General features: G+C 57.9%; 5 non-coding genes across 5 annotated transcripts; all 5 read right to left on the reverse strand.

Annotated features, from left to right (window-relative positions):
• Positions 1 to 2,028: 2,028 nt before the first annotated feature.
• LOC140192175 (U2 spliceosomal RNA) lies at positions 2,029 to 2,219 on the reverse strand. Its single transcript, XR_011884129.1, has one exon. It is a non-coding gene; the product is annotated as a U2 spliceosomal RNA (small nuclear RNA).
• Positions 2,220 to 5,282: 3,063 nt separating this feature from the next.
• On the reverse strand, positions 5,283 to 5,473 carry LOC140192176 (U2 spliceosomal RNA). The gene has a single exon (XR_011884130.1). It is a non-coding gene; the product is annotated as a U2 spliceosomal RNA (small nuclear RNA).
• A 3,063-nt stretch (positions 5,474 to 8,536) lies between these two features.
• Positions 8,537 to 8,727, reverse strand: LOC140192177 (U2 spliceosomal RNA). The gene has a single exon (XR_011884131.1). It is a non-coding gene; the product is annotated as a U2 spliceosomal RNA (small nuclear RNA).
• A 3,067-nt stretch (positions 8,728 to 11,794) lies between these two features.
• LOC140192179 (U2 spliceosomal RNA) lies at positions 11,795 to 11,985 on the reverse strand. Its single transcript, XR_011884133.1, has one exon. It is a non-coding gene; the product is annotated as a U2 spliceosomal RNA (small nuclear RNA).
• Positions 11,986 to 15,048: 3,063 nt separating this feature from the next.
• On the reverse strand, positions 15,049 to 15,239 carry LOC140192180 (U2 spliceosomal RNA). The gene has a single exon (XR_011884134.1). It is a non-coding gene; the product is annotated as a U2 spliceosomal RNA (small nuclear RNA).

Genomic DNA, 15,239 nt, shown 5'->3' on the forward strand with positions numbered 1-15,239 from the left:
TCTCACACACACACAGAGTCACAGACACACGTGCACACGGGGGTGTGTGGGGGTGGGTGTGTGTGTGTGTTTGTGTGTGTGTGTGTGTCTGTCTCTCTGTGTCTGTCTCTGTCTCTGTCTCTCTCACCCACCGACACAAACACACATGGAATGCTGAGGGATCTGGCAGGGTCTGTCTCTCTCTCTCACTCAATCTCACACACACACAGAGTCACAGACACACGTGCACACGGGGGTGTGTGGAGGTGGGTGGGTGTGTGTGTGTGTGTGTGTGTGTGTCTGTCTGTCTCTCTGTCTCTGTCTCTGTCTCTCTCACCCACCGACACAAACACACATGGAATGCTGAGGGATCTGGCAGGGTCTGTCTCTCTCTCTCTCACTCACTCACTCACTCACTCACTCACTCACTCACTCACTCAATCTCTCTCTCTCACACACACACACACACACACAGAGTCACAGACACACGTGCACACGGAGTGCTGAGGGATCTGCCAAGCTGTACAGAGGGCAGTAAAGGGAGAAGGGCCGAGGCCCTTCATTATGCCTCTGTGCTGACGCCTGAGCAGACTGACTGGTTTTGCAGCGGGGTGGGTGCACGGATGTAGAAACAGGAGGGAGGGCACGGCAGGAGGGAAATGTGTCGCGGGCTGACGGCGGCCCTGTGCCCCACTGCTCTGCAGGTGCGTTTTTGGCCGGCATGGCTCAGTGGTGGAGTGGGTGGGCGCGTGTGCGCGCCGTGGAAGGAAAGGGGTACTGATTATGCCTTGGTTGTGAAACAGGAAACGGATCGGCGAAATGCCTGCCGGAGGGAGGCACAGTGCCGTGCGTGAAGCAGGGGCACGTGGACGGATGTGGCAATTGTGGAGACGTGCGCCAAAGCTGGACGCCGAGTAGGTAGGTGTAAGCATGAGACGTTTGAGTGATCTTGGGGTTTGGGACGTGATTCTGAGCGAGGCTAGAGATGCACTGCACTGCCGATGTATATTGGGGAGGTCTGAGTGGGTGGAGTGGGGGGTTGTGCCTCTGCCTTACCTTGAACGGTGGGCGGGGCTTTGGGCCTGGGGCAGGCAGACGCATCAGAGGAGGCCAGGAGGCCAGGCCAGGCCAGGGCAGGGCAGGTAGGCAGAGTTTTGCTGATGCTATGGCTAGGTGGTGATGCTTGTAGCTGGTCTGTCTGTCTGGGCAGGAGAGCAGCAGTCTTGGCAGTCTGGTGCAGGCGGGGAGGATGCAGGGTGCAGGAGCACCGGGCCCTGTTGTGCCGGCGGCGGCGGCGCCCCGTTGCTCTGTAGCCGGGCTCCATCGGATGCCTCCCTCCCTTCCTTCCTTCCTCCCTCCCGTCCGCGTGCCCTGGCTGCTGGCACACTTGAACGAGCCTGCCTGTCCGACAGGCTGGCTGGCTGCTGGTGAAATTGCAGCAGAGCCAGTGACTCGATATCGTTCGTTCCTTCCTTCCTTCCTTCCTTCCTTCCTTCCTTCCTTCCTTCGCCCGCCCGTCCATCCGTCCGTCCGTCCGTCCGTCGCGTCCTCCGTTGGCTTCAAGGAGCAGCTGAGAAGCCTGAGCCTGAGAAGTGGAGCGAGTGTGGCGGGACAGAAAAGGTCTTTCGGCCTGCTCCACTTCACTCTGCTTCTGTGCTTGGTGCAGGCAGCAGCCGAGTGAGCAGGCATCAGAATGAGTGCGCCGGTTGAGCAGTTTGCTTCAGGAATGAATGCCAAGGGGCATCTCTCATGAAGTTGCTGCCTTGCCTGCAGCACCTGATCTGGTTGCAGCCCGGATGTGCACTTGATCTTAGCCAAACGGCCCAGATATGATGCCCGTGCTGTTGTTGAGTTGTCTGCACATTGCGTGAGTGAGTGAGTGAGTGAGCTGTATCGACAGACAGACACAGACACAGGAGAGGTGTAGAGCAAGCAGCTCTCCTCTCTCTCCATGTGCGTGCATGCTTGTCTGTGCTGCTGTGCCGCCGCCGCCGCCTGATGGAGCTTTCGTCGTTTTTCTTTTCTTTGCTACTTTGAAATTCCCCAGAAGGGGAGTGCACCGTTCCCAGAGGCACTGCAATACCGGGTCGATGCGTGGAGTGGACGGAGCAAGCCCCTATTCCATCTCCCTGTTCCAAAAATCAATTTAATATATGGTCCCCAGATAAGGGACGTATCAGATATTAAACTGATAAGAACAGATACTACACTTGATCTTAGCCAAAAGGCCGAGAAGCGATGCAGGCGGCCTCTTGAGTCGGCTACATCCTGCCTAGCCTCTGGTGTTTAGATTGAAGCAGGAGGCCTGGCAAAGACCTTGCTGCCCTGGCCCGCTGGCAGCTCTCCCCTAGGTTGTCTGGGATCGGTGGGTGTGCTGGACAGCTGTTGCCTACCTGGTCCGTCCTGAGTGCAACTTGTCAGAGGCTATGTAAAGCTGCCAGTGATCCACCAATCATCTGGGAGTGGGGCCGTACCTACGGGCGCCTACGTCACTGGCACACTGCCTACGTCAAGGCTGCCGGCTTCCTCGGCTGGCTCCCAGGTCGGTCTCAGAGGCTGGCTCAACTTGCACTGCTCTCCTGGTCGTGGGAGGCTGGTCACGCTGTCCTGTCTGCACAAAAGTCTGCAGGGGGAGTGGGAGCAGGCCGCTCGGCCCTTCAAGGGCGTCCCTGCACTCGGCAAAGAGAGCGCGCCTCTCGGCTTTGCGTGCCCCAGCTGGCTGGCGCATCCAGCTGAACGGTCTCCTTCGGAGGCTCTGCCCTCTCCGGGAGGGAGCGAGCGGATGGGACTGCACCGGGCGACAAAGGCAGAGGCCACGTGCGCCGCTCAAGACCGGTTACGAGGTTTGTGGACGTGGCCAAAGTCCGCGGGCAGAAAAGCCTCCTGGCAAGCTTGGGAATAGGAAGATGTCAGCTACAGGTGTGCCTGAGGAGAAACAATGGGTGTGCTCTCCAAGCCGAAGGCTGAAGTGCAGCCATTCACACCTCTGTGCCTTTATTTTGATGTGTGTGGAATTACAATTGTTGAGTGGCTTGAGTTTGTTTCATCTCACAGAAGCTGTAGACTTTGCGTCTGCACAGGCTATCATTGGACACAGTGGTGTCTTCTCCCCTGCTCCCCCACCACCTTTTTTTACCAGGGTGGATGGGGGTGGGTGGGTGTGTGTGTGTGTCTGTCTGTCTCTCTGTGTCTGTCTCTGTCTCTCTCACCCACCGACACAAACACACATGGAATGCTGAGGGATCTGGCAGGGTCGGTCTGTCTCTCTCTCTCACTCACTCAATCTCACACACACACAGAGTCACAGACACACGTGCACACGGGGGTGTGTGGGGGTGGGTGTGTGTGTGTGTTTGTGTGTGTGTGTGTGTCTGTCTCTCTGTGTCTGTCTCTGTCTCTGTCTCTCTCACCCACCGACACAAACACACATGGAATGCTGAGGGATCTGGCAGGGTCTGTCTCTCTCTCTCACTCAATCTCACACACACACAGAGTCACAGACACACGTGCACACGGGGGTGTGTGGAGGTGGGTGGGTGTGTGTGTGTGTGTGTGTGTGTGTCTGTCTGTCTCTCTGTCTCTGTCTCTGTCTCTCTCACCCACCGACACAAACACACATGGAATGCTGAGGGATCTGGCAGGGTCTGTCTCTCTCTCTCTCACTCACTCACTCACTCACTCACTCACTCACTCACTCACTCAATCTCTCTCTCTCACACACACACACACACACACAGAGTCACAGACACACGTGCACACGGAGTGCTGAGGGATCTGCCAAGCTGTACAGAGGGCAGTAAAGGGAGAAGGGCCGAGGCCCTTCATTATGCCTCTGTGCTGACGCCTGAGCAGACTGACTGGTTTTGCAGCGGGGTGGGTGCACGGATGTAGAAACAGGAGGGAGGGCACGGCAGGAGGGAAATGTGTCGCGGGCTGACGGCGGCCCTGTGCCCCACTGCTCTGCAGGTGCGTTTTTGGCCGGCATGGCTCAGTGGTGGAGTGGGTGGGCGCGTGTGCGCGCCGTGGAAGGAAAGGGGTACTGATTATGCCTTGGTTGTGAAACAGGAAACGGATCGGCGAAATGCCTGCCGGAGGGAGGCACAGTGCCGTGCGTGAAGCAGGGGCACGTGGACGGATGTGGCAATTGTGGAGACGTGCGCCAAAGCTGGACGCCGAGTAGGTAGGTGTAAGCATGAGACGTTTGAGTGATCTTGGGGTTTGGGACGTGATTCTGAGCGAGGCTAGAGATGCACTGCACTGCCGATGTATATTGGGGAGGTCTGAGTGGGTGGAGTGGGGGGTTGTGCCTCTGCCTTACCTTGAACGGTGGGCGGGGCTTTGGGCCTGGGGCAGGCAGACGCATCAGAGGAGGCCAGGAGGCCAGGCCAGGCCAGGGCAGGGCAGGTAGGCAGAGTTTTGCTGATGCTATGGCTAGGTGGTGATGCTTGTAGCTGGTCTGTCTGTCTGGGCAGGAGAGCAGCAGTCTTGGCAGTCTGGTGCAGGCGGGGAGGATGCAGGGTGCAGGAGCACCGGGCCCTGTTGTGCCGGCGGCGGCGGCGCCCCGTTGCTCTGTAGCCGGGCTCCATCGGATGCCTCCCTCCCTTCCTTCCTTCCTCCCTCCCGTCCGCGTGCCCTGGCTGCTGGCACACTTGAACGAGCCTGCCTGTCCGACAGGCTGGCTGGCTGCTGGTGAAATTGCAGCAGAGCCAGTGACTCGATATCGTTCGTTCCTTCCTTCCTTCCTTCCTTCCTTCCTTCGCCCGCCCGTCCATCCGTCCGTCCGTCCGTCCGTCCGTCGCGTCCTCCGTTGGCTTCAAGGAGCAGCTGAGAAGCCTGAGCCTGAGAAGTGGAGCGAGTGTGGCGGGACAGAAAAGGTCTTTCGGCCTGCTCCACTTCACTCTGCTTCTGTGCTTGGTGCAGGCAGCAGCCGAGTGAGCAGGCATCAGAATGAGTGCGCCGGTTGAGCAGTTTGCTTCAGGAATGAATGCCAAGGGGCATCTCTCATGAAGTTGCTGCCTTGCCTGCAGCACCTGATCTGGTTGCAGCCCGGATGTGCACTTGATCTTAGCCAAACGGCCCAGATATGATGCCCGTGCTGTTGTTGAGTTGTCTGCACATTGCGTGAGTGAGTGAGTGAGTGAGCTGTATCGACAGACAGACACAGACACAGGAGAGGTGTAGAGCAAGCAGCTCTCCTCTCTCTCCATGTGCGTGCATGCTTGTCTGTGCTGCTGTGCCGCCGCCGCCGCCTGATGGAGCTTTCGTCGTTTTTCTTTTCTTTGCTACTTTGAAATTCCCCAGAAGGGGAGTGCACCGTTCCCAGAGGCACTGCAATACCGGGTCGATGCGTGGAGTGGACGGAGCAAGCCCCTATTCCATCTCCCTGTTCCAAAAATCAATTTAATATATGGTCCCCAGATAAGGGACGTATCAGATATTAAACTGATAAGAACAGATACTACACTTGATCTTAGCCAAAAGGCCGAGAAGCGATGCAGGCGGCCTCTTGAGTCGGCTACATCCTGCCTAGCCTCTGGTGTTTAGATTGAAGCAGGAGGCCTGGCAAAGACCTTGCTGCCCTGGCCCGCTGGCAGCTCTCCCCTAGGTTGTCTGGGATCGGTGGGTGTGCTGGACAGCTGTTGCCTACCTGGTCCGTCCTGAGTGCAACTTGTCAGAGGCTATGTAAAGCTGCCAGTGATCCACCAATCATCTGGGAGTGGGGCCGTACCTACGGGCGCCTACGTCACTGGCACACTGCCTACGTCAAGGCTGCCGGCTTCCTCGGCTGGCTCCCAGGTCGGTCTCAGAGGCTGGCTCAACTTGCACTGCTCTCCTGGTCGTGGGAGGCTGGTCACGCTGTCCTGTCTGCACAAAAGTCTGCAGGGGGAGTGGGAGCAGGCCGCTCGGCCCTTCAAGGGCGTCCCTGCACTCGGCAAAGAGAGCGCGCCTCTCGGCTTTGCGTGCCCCAGCTGGCTGGCGCATCCAGCTGAACGGTCTCCTTCGGAGGCTCTGCCCTCTCCGGGAGGGAGCGAGCGGATGGGACTGCACCGGGCGACAAAGGCAGAGGCCACGTGCGCCGCTCAAGACCGGTTACGAGGTTTGTGGACGTGGCCAAAGTCCGCGGGCAGAAAAGCCTCCTGGCAAGCTTGGGAATAGGAAGATGTCAGCTACAGGTGTGCCTGAGGAGAAACAATGGGTGTGCTCTCCAAGCCGAAGGCTGAAGTGCAGCCATTCACACCTCTGTGCCTTTATTTTGATGTGTGTGGAATTACAATTGTTGAGTGGCTTGAGTTTGTTTCATCTCACAGAAGCTGTAGACTTTGCGTCTGCACAGGCTATCATTGGACACAGTGGTGTCTTCTCCCCTGCTCCCCCACCACCTTTTTTTACCAGGGTGGATGGGGGTGGGTGGGTGTGTGTGTGTGTCTGTCTGTCTCTCTGTGTCTGTCTCTGTCTCTCTCACCCACCGACACAAACACACATGGAATGCTGAGGGATCTGGCAGGGTCGGTCTGTCTCTCTCTCTCACTCACTCAATCTCACACACACACAGAGTCACAGACACACGTGCACACGGGGGTGTGTGGGGGTGGGTGTGTGTGTGTGTTTGTGTGTGTGTGTGTGTCTGTCTCTCTGTGTCTGTCTCTGTCTCTGTCTCTCTCACCCACCGACACAAACACACATGGAATGCTGAGGGATCTGGCAGGGTCTGTCTCTCTCTCTCACTCAATCTCACACACACACAGAGTCACAGACACACGTGCACACGGGGGTGTGTGGAGGTGGGTGGGTGTGTGTGTGTGTGTGTGTGTGTGTCTGTCTGTCTCTCTGTCTCTGTCTCTGTCTCTCTCACCCACCGACACAAACACACATGGAATGCTGAGGGATCTGGCAGGGTCTGTCTCTCTCTCTCTCACTCACTCACTCACTCACTCACTCACTCACTCACTCACTCAATCTCTCTCTCTCACACACACACACACACACACAGAGTCACAGACACACGTGCACACGGAGTGCTGAGGGATCTGCCAAGCTGTACAGAGGGCAGTAAAGGGAGAAGGGCCGAGGCCCTTCATTATGCCTCTGTGCTGACGCCTGAGCAGACTGACTGGTTTTGCAGCGGGGTGGGTGCACGGATGTAGAAACAGGAGGGAGGGCACGGCAGGAGGGAAATGTGTCGCGGGCTGACGGCGGCCCTGTGCCCCACTGCTCTGCAGGTGCGTTTTTGGCCGGCATGGCTCAGTGGTGGAGTGGGTGGGCGCGTGTGCGCGCCGTGGAAGGAAAGGGGTACTGATTATGCCTTGGTTGTGAAACAGGAAACGGATCGGCGAAATGCCTGCCGGAGGGAGGCACAGTGCCGTGCGTGAAGCAGGGGCACGTGGACGGATGTGGCAATTGTGGAGACGTGCGCCAAAGCTGGACGCCGAGTAGGTAGGTGTAAGCATGAGACGTTTGAGTGATCTTGGGGTTTGGGACGTGATTCTGAGCGAGGCTAGAGATGCACTGCACTGCCGATGTATATTGGGGAGGTCTGAGTGGGTGGAGTGGGGGGTTGTGCCTCTGCCTTACCTTGAACGGTGGGCGGGGCTTTGGGCCTGGGGCAGGCAGACGCATCAGAGGAGGCCAGGAGGCCAGGCCAGGCCAGGGCAGGGCAGGTAGGCAGAGTTTTGCTGATGCTATGGCTAGGTGGTGATGCTTGTAGCTGGTCTGTCTGTCTGGGCAGGAGAGCAGCAGTCTTGGCAGTCTGGTGCAGGCGGGGAGGATGCAGGGTGCAGGAGCACCGGGCCCTGTTGTGCCGGCGGCGGCGGCGCCCCGTTGCTCTGTAGCCGGGCTCCATCGGATGCCTCCCTCCCTTCCTTCCTTCCTCCCTCCCGTCCGCGTGCCCTGGCTGCTGGCACACTTGAACGAGCCTGCCTGTCCGACAGGCTGGCTGGCTGCTGGTGAAATTGCAGCAGAGCCAGTGACTCGATATCGTTCGTTCCTTCCTTCCTTCCTTCCTTCCTTCCTTCGCCCGCCCGTCCATCCGTCCGTCCGTCCGTCCGTCCGTCGCGTCCTCCGTTGGCTTCAAGGAGCAGCTGAGAAGCCTGAGCCTGAGAAGTGGAGCGAGTGTGGCGGGACAGAAAAGGTCTTTCGGCCTGCTCCACTTCACTCTGCTTCTGTGCTTGGTGCAGGCAGCAGCCGAGTGAGCAGGCATCAGAATGAGTGCGCCGGTTGAGCAGTTTGCTTCAGGAATGAATGCCAAGGGGCATCTCTCATGAAGTTGCTGCCTTGCCTGCAGCACCTGATCTGGTTGCAGCCCGGATGTGCACTTGATCTTAGCCAAACGGCCCAGATATGATGCCCGTGCTGTTGTTGAGTTGTCTGCACATTGCGTGAGTGAGTGAGTGAGTGAGCTGTATCGACAGACAGACACAGACACAGGAGAGGTGTAGAGCAAGCAGCTCTCCTCTCTCTCCATGTGCGTGCATGCTTGTCTGTGCTGCTGTGCCGCCGCCGCCGCCTGATGGAGCTTTCGTCGTTTTTCTTTTCTTTGCTACTTTGAAATTCCCCAGAAGGGGAGTGCACCGTTCCCAGAGGCACTGCAATACCGGGTCGATGCGTGGAGTGGACGGAGCAAGCCCCTATTCCATCTCCCTGTTCCAAAAATCAATTTAATATATGGTCCCCAGATAAGGGACGTATCAGATATTAAACTGATAAGAACAGATACTACACTTGATCTTAGCCAAAAGGCCGAGAAGCGATGCAGGCGGCCTCTTGAGTCGGCTACATCCTGCCTAGCCTCTGGTGTTTAGATTGAAGCAGGAGGCCTGGCAAAGACCTTGCTGCCCTGGCCCGCTGGCAGCTCTCCCCTAGGTTGTCTGGGATCGGTGGGTGTGCTGGACAGCTGTTGCCTACCTGGTCCGTCCTGAGTGCAACTTGTCAGAGGCTATGTAAAGCTGCCAGTGATCCACCAATCATCTGGGAGTGGGGCCGTACCTACGGGCGCCTACGTCACTGGCACACTGCCTACGTCAAGGCTGCCGGCTTCCTCGGCTGGCTCCCAGGTCGGTCTCAGAGGCTGGCTCAACTTGCACTGCTCTCCTGGTCGTGGGAGGCTGGTCACGCTGTCCTGTCTGCACAAAAGTCTGCAGGGGGAGTGGGAGCAGGCCGCTCGGCCCTTCAAGGGCGTCCCTGCACTCGGCAAAGAGAGCGCGCCTCTCGGCTTTGCGTGCCCCAGCTGGCTGGCGCATCCAGCTGAACGGTCTCCTTCGGAGGCTCTGCCCTCTCCGGGAGGGAGCGAGCGGATGGGACTGCACCGGGCGACAAAGGCAGAGGCCACGTGCGCCGCTCAAGACCGGTTACGAGGTTTGTGGACGTGGCCAAAGTCCGCGGGCAGAAAAGCCTCCTGGCAAGCTTGGGAATAGGAAGATGTCAGCTACAGGTGTGCCTGAGGAGAAACAATGGGTGTGCTCTCCAAGCCGAAGGCTGAAGTGCAGCCATTCACACCTCTGTGCCTTTATTTTGATGTGTGTGGAATTACAATTGTTGAGTGGCTTGAGTTTGTTTCATCTCACAGAAGCTGTAGACTTTGCGTCTGCACAGGCTATCATTGGACACAGTGGTGTCTTCTCCCCTGCTCCCCCACCACCTTTTTTTACCAGGGTGGATGGGGGTGGGTGGGTGTGTGTGTGTGTCTGTCTGTCTCTCTGTGTCTGTCTCTGTCTCTCTCACCCACCGACACAAACACACATGGAATGCTGAGGGATCTGGCAGGGTCGGTCTGTCTCTCTCTCTCACTCACTCAATCTCACACACACACAGAGTCACAGACACACGTGCACACGGGGGTGTGTGGGGGTGGGTGTGTGTGTGTGTTTGTGTGTGTGTGTGTGTCTGTCTCTCTGTGTCTGTCTCTGTCTCTGTCTCTCTCACCCACCGACACAAACACACATGGAATGCTGAGGGATCTGGCAGGGTCTGTCTCTCTCTCTCACTCAATCTCACACACACACAGAGTCACAGACACACGTGCACACGGGGGTGTGTGGGGGTGGGTGTGTGTGTGTGTTTGTGTGTGTGTGTGTGTCTGTCTCTCTGTGTCTGTCTCTGTCTCTGTCTCTCTCACCCACCGACACAAACACACATGGAATGCTGAGGGATCTGGCAGGGTCTGTCTCTCTCTCTCTCACTCACTCACTCACTCACTCACTCACTCACTCACTCACTCAATCTCTCTCTCTCACACACACACACACACACACAGAGTCACAGACACACGTGCACACGGAGTGCTGAGGGATCTGCCAAGCTGTACAGAGGGCAGTAAAGGGAGAAGGGCCGAGGCCCTTCATTATGCCTCTGTGCTGACGCCTGAGCAGACTGACTGGTTTTGCAGCGGGGTGGGTGCACGGATGTAGAAACAGGAGGGAGGGCACGGCAGGAGGGAAATGTGTCGCGGGCTGACGGCGGCCCTGTGCCCCACTGCTCTGCAGGTGCGTTTTTGGCCGGCATGGCTCAGTGGTGGAGTGGGTGGGCGCGTGTGCGCGCCGTGGAAGGAAAGGGGTACTGATTATGCCTTGGTTGTGAAACAGGAAACGGATCGGCGAAATGCCTGCCGGAGGGAGGCACAGTGCCGTGCGTGAAGCAGGGGCACGTGGACGGATGTGGCAATTGTGGAGACGTGCGCCAAAGCTGGACGCCGAGTAGGTAGGTGTAAGCATGAGACGTTTGAGTGATCTTGGGGTTTGGGACGTGATTCTGAGCGAGGCTAGAGATGCACTGCACTGCCGATGTATATTGGGGAGGTCTGAGTGGGTGGAGTGGGGGGTTGTGCCTCTGCCTTACCTTGAACGGTGGGCGGGGCTTTGGGCCTGGGGCAGGCAGACGCATCAGAGGAGGCCAGGAGGCCAGGCCAGGCCAGGGCAGGGCAGGTAGGCAGAGTTTTGCTGATGCTATGGCTAGGTGGTGATGCTTGTAGCTGGTCTGTCTGTCTGGGCAGGAGAGCAGCAGTCTTGGCAGTCTGGTGCAGGCGGGGAGGATGCAGGGTGCAGGAGCACCGGGCCCTGTTGTGCCGGCGGCGGCGGCGCCCCGTTGCTCTGTAGCCGGGCTCCATCGGATGCCTCCCTCCCTTCCTTCCTTCCTCCCTCCCGTCCGCGTGCCCTGGCTGCTGGCACACTTGAACGAGCCTGCCTGTCCGACAGGCTGGCTGGCTGCTGGTGAAATTGCAGCAGAGCCAGTGACTCGATATCGTTCGTTCCTTCCTTCCTTCCTTCCTTCCTTCCTTCGCCCGCCCGTCCATCCGTCCGTCCGTCCGTCCGTCCGTCGCGTCCTCCGTTGGCTTCAAGGAGCAGCTGAGAAGCCTGAGCCTGAGAAGTGGAGCGAGTGTGGCGGGACAGAAAAGGTCTTTCGGCCTGCTCCACTTCACTCTGCTTCTGTGCTTGGTGCAGGCAGCAGCCGAGTGAGCAGGCATCAGAATGAGTGCGCCGGTTGAGCAGTTTGCTTCAGGAATGAATGCCAAGGGGCATCTCTCATGAAGTTGCTGCCTTGCCTGCAGCACCTGATCTGGTTGCAGCCCGGATGTGCACTTGATCTTAGCCAAACGGCCCAGATATGATGCCCGTGCTGTTGTTGAGTTGTCTGCACATTGCGTGAGTGAGTGAGTGAGTGAGCTGTATCGACAGACAGACACAGACACAGGAGAGGTGTAGAGCAAGCAGCTCTCCTCTCTCTCCATGTGCGTGCATGCTTGTCTGTGCTGCTGTGCCGCCGCCGCCGCCTGATGGAGCTTTCGTCGTTTTTCTTTTCTTTGCTACTTTGAAATTCCCCAGAAGGGGAGTGCACCGTTCCCAGAGGCACTGCAATACCGGGTCGATGCGTGGAGTGGACGGAGCAAGCCCCTATTCCATCTCCCTGTTCCAAAAATCAATTTAATATATGGTCCCCAGATAAGGGACGTATCAGATATTAAACTGATAAGAACAGATACTACACTTGATCTTAGCCAAAAGGCCGAGAAGCGATGCAGGCGGCCTCTTGAGTCGGCTACATCCTGCCTAGCCTCTGGTGTTTAGATTGAAGCAGGAGGCCTGGCAAAGACCTTGCTGCCCTGGCCCGCTGGCAGCTCTCCCCTAGGTTGTCTGGGATCGGTGGGTGTGCTGGACAGCTGTTGCCTACCTGGTCCGTCCTGAGTGCAACTTGTCAGAGGCTATGTAAAGCTGCCAGTGATCCACCAATCATCTGGGAGTGGGGCCGTACCTACGGGCGCCTACGTCACTGGCACACTGCCTACGTCAAGGCTGCCGGCTTCCTCGGCTGGCTCCCAGGTCGGTCTCAGAGGCTGGCTCAACTTGCACTGCTCTCCTGGTCGTGGGAGGCTGGTCACGCTGTCCTGTCTGCACAAAAGTCTGCAGGGGGAGTGGGAGCAGGCCGCTCGGCCCTTCAAGGGCGTCCCTGCACTCGGCAAAGAGAGCGCGCCTCTCGGCTTTGCGTGCCCCAGCTGGCTGGCGCATCCAGCTGAACGGTCTCCTTCGGAGGCTCTGCCCTCTCCGGGAGGGAGCGAGCGGATGGGACTGCACCGGGCGACAAAGGCAGAGGCCACGTGCGCCGCTCAAGACCGGTTACGAGGTTTGTGGACGTGGCCAAAGTCCGCGGGCAGAAAAGCCTCCTGGCAAGCTTGGGAATAGGAAGATGTCAGCTACAGGTGTGCCTGAGGAGAAACAATGGGTGTGCTCTCCAAGCCGAAGGCTGAAGTGCAGCCATTCACACCTCTGTGCCTTTATTTTGATGTGTGTGGAATTACAATTGTTGAGTGGCTTGAGTTTGTTTCATCTCACAGAAGCTGTAGACTTTGCGTCTGCACAGGCTATCATTGGACACAGTGGTGTCTTCTCCCCTGCTCCCCCACCACCTTTTTTTACCAGGGTGGATGGGGGTGGGTGGGTGTGTGTGTGTGTCTGTCTGTCTCTCTGTGTCTGTCTCTGTCTCTCTCACCCACCGACACAAACACACATGGAATGCTGAGGGATCTGGCAGGGTCGGTCTGTCTCTCTCTCTCACTCACTCAATCTCACACACACACAGAGTCACAGACACACGTGCACACGGGGGTGTGTGGGGGTGGGTGTGTGTGTGTGTTTGTGTGTGTGTGTGTGTCTGTCTCTCTGTGTCTGTCTCTGTCTCTGTCTCTCTCACCCACCGACACAAACACACATGGAATGCTGAGGGATCTGGCAGGGTCTGTCTCTCTCTCTCACTCAATCTCACACACACACAGAGTCACAGACACACGTGCACACGGGGGTGTGTGGAGGTGGGTGGGTGTGTGTGTGTGTGTGTGTGTGTGTCTGTCTGTCTCTCTGTCTCTGTCTCTGTCTCTCTCACCCACCGACACAAACACACATGGAATGCTGAGGGATCTGGCAGGGTCTGTCTCTCTCTCTCTCACTCACTCACTCACTCACTCACTCACTCACTCACTCACTCAATCTCTCTCTCTCACACACACACACACACACACAGAGTCACAGACACACGTGCACACGGAGTGCTGAGGGATCTGCCAAGCTGTACAGAGGGCAGTAAAGGGAGAAGGGCCGAGGCCCTTCATTATGCCTCTGTGCTGACGCCTGAGCAGACTGACTGGTTTTGCAGCGGGGTGGGTGCACGGATGTAGAAACAGGAGGGAGGGCACGGCAGGAGGGAAATGTGTCGCGGGCTGACGGCGGCCCTGTGCCCCACTGCTCTGCAGGTGCGTTTTTGGCCGGCATGGCTCAGTGGTGGAGTGGGTGGGCGCGTGTGCGCGCCGTGGAAGGAAAGGGGTACTGATTATGCCTTGGTTGTGAAACAGGAAACGGATCGGCGAAATGCCTGCCGGAGGGAGGCACAGTGCCGTGCGTGAAGCAGGGGCACGTGGACGGATGTGGCAATTGTGGAGACGTGCGCCAAAGCTGGACGCCGAGTAGGTAGGTGTAAGCATGAGACGTTTGAGTGATCTTGGGGTTTGGGACGTGATTCTGAGCGAGGCTAGAGATGCACTGCACTGCCGATGTATATTGGGGAGGTCTGAGTGGGTGGAGTGGGGGGTTGTGCCTCTGCCTTACCTTGAACGGTGGGCGGGGCTTTGGGCCTGGGGCAGGCAGACGCATCAGAGGAGGCCAGGAGGCCAGGCCAGGCCAGGGCAGGGCAGGTAGGCAGAGTTTTGCTGATGCTATGGCTAGGTGGTGATGCTTGTAGCTGGTCTGTCTGTCTGGGCAGGAGAGCAGCAGTCTTGGCAGTCTGGTGCAGGCGGGGAGGATGCAGGGTGCAGGAGCACCGGGCCCTGTTGTGCCGGCGGCGGCGGCGCCCCGTTGCTCTGTAGCCGGGCTCCATCGGATGCCTCCCTCCCTTCCTTCCTTCCTCCCTCCCGTCCGCGTGCCCTGGCTGCTGGCACACTTGAACGAGCCTGCCTGTCCGACAGGCTGGCTGGCTGCTGGTGAAATTGCAGCAGAGCCAGTGACTCGATATCGTTCGTTCCTTCCTTCCTTCCTTCCTTCCTTCCTTCGCCCGCCCGTCCATCCGTCCGTCCGTCCGTCCGTCCGTCGCGTCCTCCGTTGGCTTCAAGGAGCAGCTGAGAAGCCTGAGCCTGAGAAGTGGAGCGAGTGTGGCGGGACAGAAAAGGTCTTTCGGCCTGCTCCACTTCACTCTGCTTCTGTGCTTGGTGCAGGCAGCAGCCGAGTGAGCAGGCATCAGAATGAGTGCGCCGGTTGAGCAGTTTGCTTCAGGAATGAATGCCAAGGGGCATCTCTCATGAAGTTGCTGCCTTGCCTGCAGCACCTGATCTGGTTGCAGCCCGGATGTGCACTTGATCTTAGCCAAACGGCCCAGATATGATGCCCGTGCTGTTGTTGAGTTGTCTGCACATTGCGTGAGTGAGTGAGTGAGTGAGCTGTATCGACAGACAGACACAGACACAGGAGAGGTGTAGAGCAAGCAGCTCTCCTCTCTCTCCATGTGCGTGCATGCTTGTCTGTGCTGCTGTGCCGCCGCCGCCGCCTGATGGAGCTTTCGTCGTTTTTCTTTTCTTTGCTACTTTGAAATTCCCCAGAAGGGGAGTGCACCGTTCCCAGAGGCACTGCAATACCGGGTCGATGCGTGGAGTGGACGGAGCAAGCCCCTATTCCATCTCCCTGTTCCAAAAATCAATTTAATATATGGTCCCCAGATAAGGGACGTATCAGATATTAAACTGATAAGAACAGATACTACACTTGATCTTAGCCAAAAGGCCGAGAAGCGAT

The sequence above is a fragment of the Mobula birostris genome (assembly GCF_030028105.1).
Source record: "Mobula birostris isolate sMobBir1 chromosome 11 unlocalized genomic scaffold, sMobBir1.hap1 SUPER_11_unloc_2, whole genome shotgun sequence".
NCBI lineage: Eukaryota > Metazoa > Chordata > Chondrichthyes > Myliobatiformes > Myliobatidae > Mobula > Mobula birostris.